The sequence below is a fragment of the Cyprinus carpio genome, chromosome A1 (genome assembly GCF_018340385.1).
Source record: "Cyprinus carpio isolate SPL01 chromosome A1, ASM1834038v1, whole genome shotgun sequence".
NCBI lineage: Eukaryota > Metazoa > Chordata > Actinopteri > Cypriniformes > Cyprinidae > Cyprinus > Cyprinus carpio.
In genome coordinates this window covers 31,361,209-31,374,473 of record NC_056572.1, presented here as the reverse complement: position 1 = coordinate 31,374,473, position 13,265 = coordinate 31,361,209, and the positions used below count along the sequence as shown (strand labels likewise).

At 33.7% G+C, this 13,265-nt stretch overlaps 1 long non-coding RNA gene across 1 annotated transcript; it reads left to right on the top strand.

The window, feature by feature from the left end:
- Window positions 1–11,581: 11,581 nt before the first annotated feature.
- On the top strand, window positions 11,582–12,636 carry LOC122145923. Its single transcript, XR_006160652.1, has 2 exons — window positions 11,582–11,641; window positions 11,726–12,636. It is a non-coding gene; the product is annotated as an uncharacterized LOC122145923 (long non-coding RNA).
- The last annotated feature ends 629 nt before the right edge of the window (window positions 12,637–13,265 follow it).

Sequence of the window (13,265 nt, the reverse complement as noted above, 5' to 3'; positions counted from 1 at the left end):
ATGAAAACTCCTCAAAATACTACAGCTGAGGAATAGCAGAGGATTAATAATCAGACCCCGCACATGACTTCAAATAATGAAAACCAATAAAAACTTATCTCCTACTCACAATCAAATCATTTACATCCACATTCATTTCATCTTTCTGCTCCTCCCTGCAGGAAGTGAGAGAACAGGAAAAAGAAGCTGTTATTTTCTCTGCAGCCGCACTTCATTTACATTTGCATGTAGTTCCGTTCTCCTCTTTGAACTCTACTCTAGGAACAGTGATAAAAAAAAGCAAAGAGATTCTCTGCTGTGCTGATCCTGCAATATCTTAATTGTTCACTCATTCGAACACTATTTCCTGCACCCTTTTTTGATGTTTAGGTCAAAGGTCAGGGTTGAAAAGGGATCTACGCTAAGACCGTCTTCTCCCACTTTCTCAGTACCTTTAGCGAAGGCTATAGGGACATTTGATATTTGAACTCAATCTCGGTTACTCATTACTCCACACATTTAAATATAGTAGCTTTAAGGCAGTAACAACAAATGCTAACACTAACGCAATGTCTGATTTCAAAGACCAGTCAATTTTATGATGTGATAACGTCCCAATACTGCTGTACGTACATATTTGAGTCAAATAAGTGTGCAATTGGGATGCAACCACCTTCCCAAGGCTGTGTTTCTCTCATGCCCAATGGAGTGGCTATACAAACTGAATCAATACAAGACGCAGAAAGTAACATATCCATTGCATGCACTTGATATAATGGCAAAAGATGATATTGACAAACACAGGGCTCATTAAGTCTGTGAACTTCCAGACTGGTGATGAATAACATCCAGCCTACAGCTGAGACTAATGAAACAGACTGGGCTCTGCGCCCAGAAAAGAGAAAGCCCTATCCTTCCAACTGGAGACAAAATGAGGGAAGGAAAAGAGAAATGAGGGTAATATCAGAGTCACCACACTGTCAGACTAGACTGTCAATCAAAACACAGCTAGAGAGATTCACCTGAAATTAACTCCATAAATATACACCAGTGAGTATTTACTAAATCAATTACTTTTTCATACTTTTAGCAGCTAGAATATAATACAAAAACATGTATCACATACCTACAAACCTACTTAAAGATAAAGGGTGAAAACAGGAAAAATCAGTCACTTTCTGATCATTTTTTATGCTGTGTTTTAAAAATAAGAGCCAAATCACTACATTAGTGGCATCCCTTAAGTCAACTTAATGCTGTTTTAAGTAATGGAAGAATATAAACGTAACAATACATAATAACTGGTATGATTAATTTGAGTGAATCAGTTCACACTGTCACGACTTTTGTGTTTCAGCATAATTAACAACATCTGTTACAATCATTGTTGCCACAAAAATATGAAGCAGCACAACTGTTTTCAACACTGATAATAATAACAACTGTTTCTTGAGCAGCAAATCAGCAGATTAGAATGATTTCTGAAGGATCATATGACAATGAAGACTAGAGTAATGGCTGCTGAAAAAGTTACAATGAATTTAAAACAGAAAATTTATATTTTAAATTGTAATAATATCTCAAAATATTAAATTTTTTTACTATATGATCAAATAAATGCATTTGTGAGCATAAAAGACTTTTGAAGGATAGTGTAAATGTACACTTAAAAAATGACGGTGATTTTAACAGTAAAAAACTGTGAAGATGCTACAGTACAAACTGTTAAATGGTTAACGGTAAGTTCCTGTAAAATTTACAGGGAAAAAACATAAAATGACATTCCCGGTATTCTCTGCATTGCATTTTAAATTTTGTTTGAATTTGATGTTCTTTCTTTGAAATAACTATGTTTCTTCTTAGTTTTTTCTTATCTGTTATGTTTATTAGGGTTGTATGTTACATATAATGTTTTTAAATTAATGTTTATTGCATATTTCAGTTTAATGAGTCTCACCATGATGGTGTTCAATGCTTGTGTAAATGACACTGTGCACTTTCTATATATGTTATTATTTAAAAGCTGCTTGTGATGGGCTTTGGTTCATCACGTGACTTTCTCATCACCACCTGCATTTATTGGTTATCAGTGTATTACAAAGAAACAAAACAGATTTTAGTACTTCAGTAGGTTGGTATATTAACATTATATCAGTTAATGAAATTACGGTATTTAACTGTAAATTTAAGTTAAAACCATAAAACCTAAAATGTTGTTACCGTATTTTTTAAGGTAGAATTTGGCAACCACAGCTGCCGTTTTTTTACCGTAAATTAAAAAAACTCTGTTTATCCCAGGAAAATCAGACCCTCCCTAAAGTCCATCTCTGTATCCAGTGCAGTGGGCTCTGATAGCTTTATGGTACGGACTTGAATGTGTGTCGAAGAGGTGTGTGTATCTGTTTCTGTAAGCATTTATAAGACTCAAAGTGGTTCCTAGTGTAATCTTTGTGTCCTGTATGTACACACACGCACACACACCGATCCGAGCGTTTTCTACCTGACTGTGGGTTTTATGTGATGCACCTTTACACAATAAAGCTGCATCCAATCGTTAACCTGCCTTCCAAGAATTCCCAAGGGGTCAATTCCCAAGTGTACAGGTCTCTCAGAAGTGCTCCCTAAAACAAAGCCTTAAATTGCTTAAAACTCCCAGGCATCCCTGAAAGCAACCACTAATTTGTGGTCTACATTTAATCTCCCATAATGCTTCGCAGGCTGAAAGCCATTGCAACATCACATCTCATAGACCCAGATGGCTTTTTGGGAGAAATCAGAGCTGCAAACCTGGATAAGTGCCTTGTGGGGTAAAGAAAATTCTGTTAATGTTTTCATTAGGCCTAAAGAGAATTTTTTTTTTTTTAATTTAAATTTTTTTTATCATATACTATTTTTCCCTGAGGTCCAATTATGATTTTAGTACTCTTTGTATCAAAAACAGTTAATAATAAAAGTAGTATAGTATTTCTGCCTCATAATTTCCATCCTCCCACATTTAGAATAGAAAGCTGCTGTACCTTTAAGACTTCTATGTGAAATAGAAGATATGAAATGAGATGCTGCACTTTGCTGCATTTAAACACGAGCAGCAGGTTTTCTCTCGAGTTTAATATAGTTTTTAGCTGCCCCGTTCTTAGACTCAAGAGAATTAGACTCTGACGTTCATAAAAAAGGCACTAAAATGAAATAATCGAAAATAATTAGAAACCTTGTTTAAAAAAATAAATAAAAATCAAGCCACTCATATTTAAAGATCTGCAGAGTGTCAGGTGCCACACACAGCCAATAACACTGTGACTGAACACCAAATAGGTGTTTATTGCAGTAAAATGTCAAAAGTTGCAGGAGAATATGCAGAAACAAGCCATTTTACAGCTTAGTTTCAATAAATGCCATTTTTTTCTCTGAGGAAGTTTTGAAAGTTACAGTGTTTTAAGAATACAATGAACTCTTTTATTGCAAAAGGGATCAAGGAATGCTTTATTCCTCATTGAAATTACTCATTTCATTTCACGAGCAATAACAACAATGCTGAGTAAAGACATTTTCGCTGGAATATATTGTAATGTTTGGCGTATAATAAAATGCACATTGTTAGGCTCTGAAGTTTAGTTACAGATTATAAATATATATGAGCAGCTAAAACGGATGACCAGCACTTTAGGCTAAAGTATAAACACACTGAATTCTCTAATTTTCCAGTAAAAGAGCTTAAAGGTGCTGACCTTTTAGCAAAATGTCTAGCTGTCTGGGTTGGAGTGCAGCGGATCAACTGGAGCTTGAAAATGGCTTGTTTATTTTCAGCAATGAAAGAGGGGAAGTGAAAGTAATACGCACACAGTTTGTTTTGACTTCATATAACAGCAGATGGTTTCCGCACTGTACCAACAATAATACGACAACTCAAAACCTCTTTTATGTTTTTTTTTTCTTTTCTTTTCTGTTCATGTTGCTCTGGGCAAGATCTGGCCTTGAAAACAAGATGAAAACAATAACTCCCAAACCACAAAGCAAATATGAACTCCTGTGTGTATGCTGGAACCTAGTGAGTAACTGACAATGAAAACAAATCTAATCTGGTTTAGATAACACTTCACATTTAACATTTTATTCTGCTGGGCAAAGAATTAGTGTTAAGAAAGTTTTAAGTATTAATAAACTGCACTGCGCAAACTAGATTAAGAAGCCACATTAGATTAATATCAGCCAGTTTATATATTTATTTATTTTTAATCAAAGTTCAGTGAGTTTTCATACAGGAATTACTTACAAAGAACAAACACAGATTTTAAGTGCACTAAAACGTGAACTAAGTGAAAAAAAGAACTGCATTCACACTTGTGCCTAGCCTTGAAAGTAGATTCGGGCCTTTTTGGTGCACCTTCCATTCACACTGCCATTTTACTCGTTGAAATATAGGAATAACTCATATGAGCCAAATGTATGATACTTCTTGCTTTTTAAACTTAAAAAGCTCCATTGCACATTCATTGGAAATGAAATAAATTTTACACCGCTTTGCTAACTTAAATGACACGCCCTCTACAAAACCCGCCTTCCGAAGACGCGCCAACCAATCCGATGTCAGCAAACCCGATTGCTCCAAATGATTGACAGACTGATGGCGTTTCTGATTGTTTCCTCGATTAGTCAGCTGTGATTTCTCGGGATATCGATTTCAATCAATATCAGGTATGATGAGACATATATGTAGGATGTTAAAAAGAAACCTTTAATGTGATCAACTTTGTAAACTAAAATTATACAGAATGTCATCTCACCTGCATCCTCCGCCGGCGGATAATACCGGAGTCATCTGTGGCATCGCTCATCTTGTCTTGTCAGTCTAAAAAACCCTTCACCGATCACATCTAAGTCCACGTGGTGACAGACGCCTTCAGCTGATGTTCAGAAGTTTCTCCCCGTCTGCATTTCCCTCCTCGGGTGAAGATCATGGGCGTTGCAAAGCGATGCGCGCTACACATCAACAACAAACACCGGCTGATGAAAATAATGCACACCAGATAACTGTTGAAAATAAACCGGAATATCGTTTTATAATGACTAAAACGCGACCAGGGTCAGAGTGCCTGGTTTGCACGGTCAATAACGAGTATAAGATTCATCTTGAGCTTCACTTTCTCTGTGCGCGGGCGCGTGCTTTCAGAGAGGTCCTTTTGGACATCTGGCGCACTAACGAGACATCCAGCCGCACTAATGGACCACAGTCTGTCCCCCAGAGGACAGCGCCATCATATCATATTCGCCGGCAGCTGGAGCAGTAATGGCATCGTTTATGTGAAATGCATCCTGCTTTTATTGCTGGCGTGAGCTTCTTTCTGAATGAAGTACAGTAACCATCCCTTCCTGTGCTGTACTGATGAGCGCGCGTCAAATCTGCACTAGCTACCACCGCCTCTGCTGCTGAGGGATCCACACACACTGTGTACTAGCCTGGAGAATACATGCCTGTTTAATGTATCTTCTCGCTCTGAGGGAGAGGCACGTTAACCCTTTGAGCTCTGAACTAAAGTAAACCTATGTAGGAGGCGCCCAGCAGAAGTCAACCTCACTAACCAGTGCAGAGCCAGAGCTGGAAATTTTGGGATTCTTGGACATTTTTTTTTTTTAATAAACCGATCTGAGAACACGTCTAGGTCACCTTAAAAAAAAAAATAAATAAATAAAAGAAATCTATTTTATTATACATAATATAAGTTTGATTCTAATAAAAAATATATATAATAAAAAAATAAATAAAATGATGTATTTATTTTATTATATTTGAGTTATAAATACTTTGTGTCTAGGTCACAATCAATAAATATATTTTTAATATTGATAATATTTATAATATATTCGTTATATATTGTAATACATGAAAAAAAAATTTTTTGTTGTTGTTGTTTAAATGCTTTTTGTGTAATGTATTTAAAATATCTTAATTTAGTGCATCACATTTAATAAAATAAATTATAATTATTTATATTATTGCAATAATAATATAAATGTTATTAAATATAGAATTTAATACAAAACATATATATATAATTGTAATATGTATAATTTTTGTATTATTATAATGTAATGTATTTACTTAGTTTCTTAAATTGTGTCTAGGCCATATTTAGTAAATAAAATAAAAAACATTTCTCATTTTCATTTAGTTTATGTACTACAATAACTAAAACTGAAATAAAATTAAGATAAAGTATAGAATACAGAATAATGCAAACTATAAAAATAGTGATGATACATTCACAGCATTTATTAAGCTCATAAATGACTGTGTGTGTCCATGTGGGGGTGTGTGAGTGGAAATATTAGACTTCCCCCAAGGCGTGGGTTCCTTGTTTAGTTTAGATGAAATCTGTTACATATTTCACTGAGACAATGTGTTCACTTGAACAGTGTTGAGGGGGGATTGTCCACCTGACAATGACAACAGTGTCAAACTAAATGGTAGAACGTGCCGTATCCTAGAAACATCTCAGACACAGAAATGAGCAAAAACAGATGCCATTCTCTCCGAGCAAAGTCCATTATGACATCACAGTACAACATTTAAACAACCACTCAGATATTTTCTATATTATACTTAAAGAAAACAATGCCTATTTTTAATATAAATATTTATATTAAACACGTATGTTAAATAAACATAATGTTTAAATATATTTAATATATGTAATTATACATTTGTATATTAATTATGCACGTTTAAATATATATTCTAAGACAATTGAAATTTTCATTGTGATGTTGTTTTAATTTTTATAATAATTAATTAAAATTAAATATAATTAAGTCCCCCAAACACAAAAAATTCTTATTTGTATAATGCATATGGTATTGATACTAGGCCTATATTTTTTTTCTAGTTTGCATCATATGTAATAAAAAATAAATAAAACTAGATAAATATATAGTCATATAAGGCTTTTTCCAATGCAACTACCCAATTACATCTCAGTAATGATATGCGGAATTACATTTTTAAACAATTGCAAATATACACATCTTAAAGGGTTAGTTCCTGTATGTGGTACTCTCATGAATGGTGGCAGAGACTGACTGAAGAAATCATTGACTAAAATTGTTAATTTTGTTTTCTTTACGCACAAAAAGTATTCTCGTAGCTTTATAACATTATGGTTGAAACACAGATGTCATATGGAACGTCTCAGTTGCAATGCTGTCTATATTTGCAGGGTCAGAAAGCTCTCGGATATCAAAAAAATCTTCATTTATGTTCCAAAGATGAATGAAGGTCTTACAGATTTGAAACAGCATGAGGTTGAGTAATTAATGACAGAATTTTCATTTTTGGGTGAACTAACCCTTTAATGGTTATTAATGGTAAGCTGTGTATGTATGTGTATCGTTACTGTATATATGAGTGCTTGAGTAAGTGTGACTGAGTGAAAATGATTTTATTTTTATTGCCTAACAAGTACCAAATACATTTGGATAGACACAAAGCAAGAAATTAATGCTGCAATAACAAAGGATAAAGTCATTCACACATTCTTGCATGTAATTTACAGGGATTCTCCAAATGTAATGTATTTTATACCCTAAACCTCCCCCTCACCGAAAAGTATACTGGCAATCTTTGAATTTCAAAAAACACCATTTAATGTGTTTTTTTAAGCATTATGTTTTATGAGGACACAAGAAGTGTCCTCATAAACCATGTTTACGTTGTAATACTCAATGTCAGTATACACATTTGTGTCCTCATAAACCATATATACCAGAACACACACACAAACACGATTACTCAATCGTTATCAATTCTTATCTGAAAAGATTAAATGTCAATCCACTGTGTGAATTCGCTAGTGTTTTTGTTAACATTAAATTGCACACTAGCTCTCTTACATATTCTCTCACTTTCACACACATGCTCAAAAGCTGTAGGCAAGCAGAATGCAATCAGCCATACAAGAAAAGATGCAGCCACGAGGAATCTCTAATCAAAAGCTTTGCTGCCGTAGAAACCATTACATGAGAGAAAGACAAAACACCACAGGAAACTACATCAAATCATCCACATACACTGAGAACAACACCACTAATCAACTTGTAATGCTGTTTACCAGATTATATATCAGCACTACTGCTTTATATATAAAATAAGCAGGAAAGTGAAGTATGAAACAGGTGAAGACTGAACTCACACAGTTTTCAACTGGTGGGTTCCAACCGAAAAATGTGCGGCAGATCTGTTCTGATAGGGTCAGGGACAGTGGAGGAAAACAATGCTACAACCAAATAATAAAAATGCATAATTTCATGCACAGGAAAGACAACAATTTTTCACATTTTCAAAATGAAGGTGAAAATGCAACAGCATTTTGGTGCAAATTCATCTGTCAAATTAAACAGATACCATGGATAAGTTGTGTGACACACATTTTATTAAGGTCCTTGAGACAAACAGAGTCCTTATAAAAGGAAGAACGTGTGCTGCAAAACAAAGCTTTAGACAATGTTAACTTTGTTATTCTTTGTGTGTGGTGTGTGCAGTGAAAAAATTATCAGTAATGAAGTTAAGTTCAGTAACATCTGGCAGAAAAAAAAAACAACAACTAGAGGCTTTGCTGTGCACACACACACACACACACACACACACACACACAAGTCTTAAGTCTGGCTTACCATCAAGTTAAAAAGAATTAAACATTGACATCTGTTGGTAGACAGTGGAAATGACATCTCAGGAATTATCCAGGGTGTTTTGTTTTCATACTTAAGCTTTGACAAAACTGAACAAAACAGAAAGCAAAAAAGTTAAACTGACCAGCAAGAACAAAAACAACATCAAACAGCAATTTAAAAAAAGACTAAACTAAACGGCAAATAAGAGGCAAAAAGCAAAAAAACTATCAAAAACTAAACTAAGCAAGTAAAAGACAAGCAAAACAGCAAGTAGAATGAAACTAAAAAATAAGTAAGAAACTAAACCAAACTAAATGGCAAGTAATAAAAACTAGATGAAACTAAAGCAAACAAACACTAAACAACAGAAGTAAAAAAAAATTAAACAAATCAAAACTGAGCCGAAAATACACAAAACTAAATGAAAGCAAACAAACCTGAACAAAGCAAACAAAACTAAATTAAACTAGACAGAGAAAAATAAAACCATGCAAGCCTGTGAAGCTAATTAAAGTAGACAAAAGCAATCAATGCTAAACAAAAAAGCAACTGAAATTAGACAAAAAAACAACAACAAGACAGCACATAAAAACTTGCCAAAATTAAACAAAAGCAAACAAAACTGAATGAAACTAAACAAACCACTGAAAACTAAACAAAGCTAAGTGGTGTGTGGAGATTCTAAGAAATCCACATGGTGATAGAGATTCTGAGAAGAAGTCCACGTATTTAAATTAAACCCAAGTGTTGTTGAGAGATTCTGAGAAGTCACGTACTCAAAATGTGTTCTATTCATAATGATAAGTTTCATTTGAAAAGTTTTAAAATTAATATTTCATGGTAAGGATCTGTCTCATATATATATATATATATATATATATATATATATATATATATATATATATATATATATATATATATATATTAACAGGTTTCATTTTTATATTCAAAAATGTTTTTGGTAAACTTTATGGTATATTTCATATGAAATTTCACAGTATTTCTAACTGCGTAGTCAGCTTAGTCTGTTTTGCATATGAAGTTGAATTGCACGTATTGTTCTTTTATATCAATATTTCTTAGAATTATCAGTATGATACTTTGAATCTAAAAGAGGAAGAAGTCCAAAATCGAGACATTGACTAGACTATTTTTTAAAAGGTCAGGTGTTATTAGTGATAGCCAGATGAAGACTTATGTCTACAACAACAGTATATAAGATAGACTCTGCAAAATAGAATAGGGGTTTGACTTTCTGAGACTCTGGTCTCTCTATCTTTTCAGCTCACTTCCTCTTCTTTGGCTTCACTCGACAACTATTAGACTCAGACTTAGAACTCTTACAGGTTTTTATTCAAATTCAGATACCTTGAAATTCAAATACTTTGATACTCTGATACTTTGATATTTTAATATTTTAATACTAATATTTTGGTACTTTTGATTCGAACAGAATAATTGTTTATGTTTTACTTACAATTTTATTAATGTTTTGATTAATACTGGTTGGGTTCAGTCCATCATAAATGGATTGTTATTAAAAATTTACTAACATTGGATTTACATTTTTTATATTTGAAGGTTGTTATTATTATCCAGAACTTTATTTCCAAGTTATGATTTGTGGTTTCTGTTCTCTATATTCTTTTTAATAAATTTACATATTATTACACCTTGACCGTCTGAATTGGATTAAATTTTGCATCACTAAGCAAAACTAAAAACTTGACGTGACTAAATAAAACTGGATGAAACAAAACAAAATTAGACAAAATTGATTGTGAGGACACTGGAGATCGATGGGGGATTCACGAGGAGACATTATATCGCAGGAAACAGTCTCCACATTTGAGATTAGACTATGAAGGACTGAGATGGTGCATATTAGTGTGCAGATGGGGAACATGTGCCGCTGATTAATAATCAGGAAGCCTGGGAAACCTGTGACAAAAGCAAAGCAACAGAACAAAACAAACTCTGACAATTCAATCAAATAATGAGTAATATGTAGCTACACTATTCCAAACAAAGTCAAGTGCACTTTGAGAGGCAAATTTGAAGTATACTTGTTTATGAACAAATAGCCATAAATTACTGATTATCAAATTGGAAAGTCACCCTAATGACCACAACGAAGTCTCTTTCCGACACTAATTGTTGCGTCACACGGTTAATTGTTCTTGAAGTGAGCTGGCGGTGCAGTAATGCCTGAACTGACACCGCCAACAACAGAGAGCTCTCATCAGCCTCGGCGGCCATTACTGAGACAGATAATTAGATTTGTAAATCATAGTTCAATCAAAACATTTACATTTTTGCATTTACATTTGTTAAGTATTTACAAAGAATAGGAGGCAACATGATTTATTTAGTAAAAGAAAAATGTAATTAAAAATCATTGATGAATATGAATTGTATGCAGACACAATTCTAGTAATACCATGGGAAGAGCTATTCATTAGCATTCTCATTTCCATTTAGGCTACTAAAATAAAAAAAAATATTTTGTCATAATGCACGGTGAAGACTGATGAATAAAAAAACAGTTACCAATTTAGCACTGCTGACTGTGAGAAGTGAATCACACACATTTACAAACCAAACAGGATTAATGGTTTAATGGTAATAGTGTTTCCTGGGTCACCTGATTATTTACAGCAGCGCGGCCTTGACTGACATCACCTGCTAATGTCCTCAATCAGACATTATGAGTTAAATAATCCAATTCTTTATATACATTCAACTTTATATACATCAAATCTTAAAAGTCAGACATTTCAAAACTTAATTGAATGTGTTCAAATAGTTTTGTAAAAAATAAATAAATATTTGTTTTCTGTGCATAAATATGATTTTGTATTAATTTTTAAAGGTTGCATTTATTTATTATTTATTAGTTTTTTTTTTTTTTTTTTTTTTTTTTTAAAGCATAGCCTACATGCCGTTTTTAAATGAATTTTAAAATATATAAAAAATATAAAACAGTTTTGACTTTTTGGTGAGTGGCTCCTGACACGTTCTTTTGGACTAATAGTGTTAGTGTGAGACTTCCCGTCGCTCAAATCCCTTCTCTGCATTACAGAACCTCTGCTGGACTCCTTTGAAAGAATTAAACTCAGACGCGTCTGGCTGTGCGATCCCGGTTTAGCTGACCTCTGGTGTGCTATCTGTGCCACATCCCATTGACGCACACAGGCACTGGGCTTATTTAAGGATTTAATGCGTGTTATGAGGGCAGGATGGGGTGACGATTATAAAGGAAGGAACGGACGGAAGGGGCACAGTGTTCATGAATGGACGTGTGTCTCAAAGGAGCCTGAAGCTTCTTCATCTTCTTCATCAACATCTGTACCTTCAGCTCTGCTGAAGAAGGTCCAAGTGAACCGGATTTTCTTCTGACGGGAATCATGGAATCCGTGTCTCACACGTTACCTCGCCCAGAAGGATCCATACCACGGAGAGCCTTGAAGGTCCCGGCTCGGGGGGCCTCCTCACATTTTGTGGGATCCACCATCGTCATCCTCTCGTCTTACGCTGTAGCGACGCTGGCTATGAACTGTGGGAAAAAAATCCAGGATCAGAGAATGGGCACTTTAAAAAACTGAAGCAAGAACTTCAGGGCCCTTTAGCTCTAATGGCTCGTAATGGAATTGCCTTATAACTCAGTTTATGCGTATGAGCTGATGTTAACAGCGTCTGCTGGCTCTGCTGAAGAAAAATGACAACTCATAGAGCTGATATGATTATGATCTGTAATGTTGTAGGTTAAAGCCACAGGACAGCATGCATGGATTCAGGTCAGCATCCGAGGACCATCGTTCCTGACGGTCAGCGGGAGCAGCAACATGTCTCACTGAATATTGTCACAATTTATTTATTTTTGTTCTGGATGTAACATCTAGAGAGATACATTACCAAATAACTGACTTATAAAGTTATTTAAATGTCTCATTTGTACTGTAATTTAGATAATAAAAGCATTCGATACTGTAATTTTTGTCTGTCCTTATTGATACATCTTACAGATTGCAGTGTTTTTTAGGATTATTTATACTATAGCATCTATTCATTTTTTTTTATTGTAATTTTCTGAATTTTCAGTTTCTATTATAATTTTACATTTTTTTTAGTATTTCTTTTTAGCTTTATTTTTTCAGTTTTAGTAATTTAGTAGACTACCTAAACTTATTTTATTTCCATTTTCATTAACGTTTTTAATCAAATAGGCCTAGCTATTTATATTTTATTCTTTTTGAGTTCAATTTATTTAAAAGTAAACAAATTTATATAGTTTAAGTTAACAAAAAGAGCACTGATAAATACGTATTTAATTCTTTATTGTTTGTGTATTCAAAATGTGTAAAATGTCTTATTCATTATGAGGTGCTATAATTTAATGCCTCAAATTGTGCCATCAGTCACTAAAGTTAAAGTTAGAGATGATCTGATTTAAGAGACCTAACGCTTTTATAATAAATAAAAAATTAAATTAAATTAGATTAGATTAAATTAAATAATAATTCAGCAAGGGGTCAGTGAAGGCATAAAGGTAAAAAATTATTTGAACATTAACTATATGTTAGCCAATAAGGTCTGTGTGTAAACTGACCGAACCAATAGAG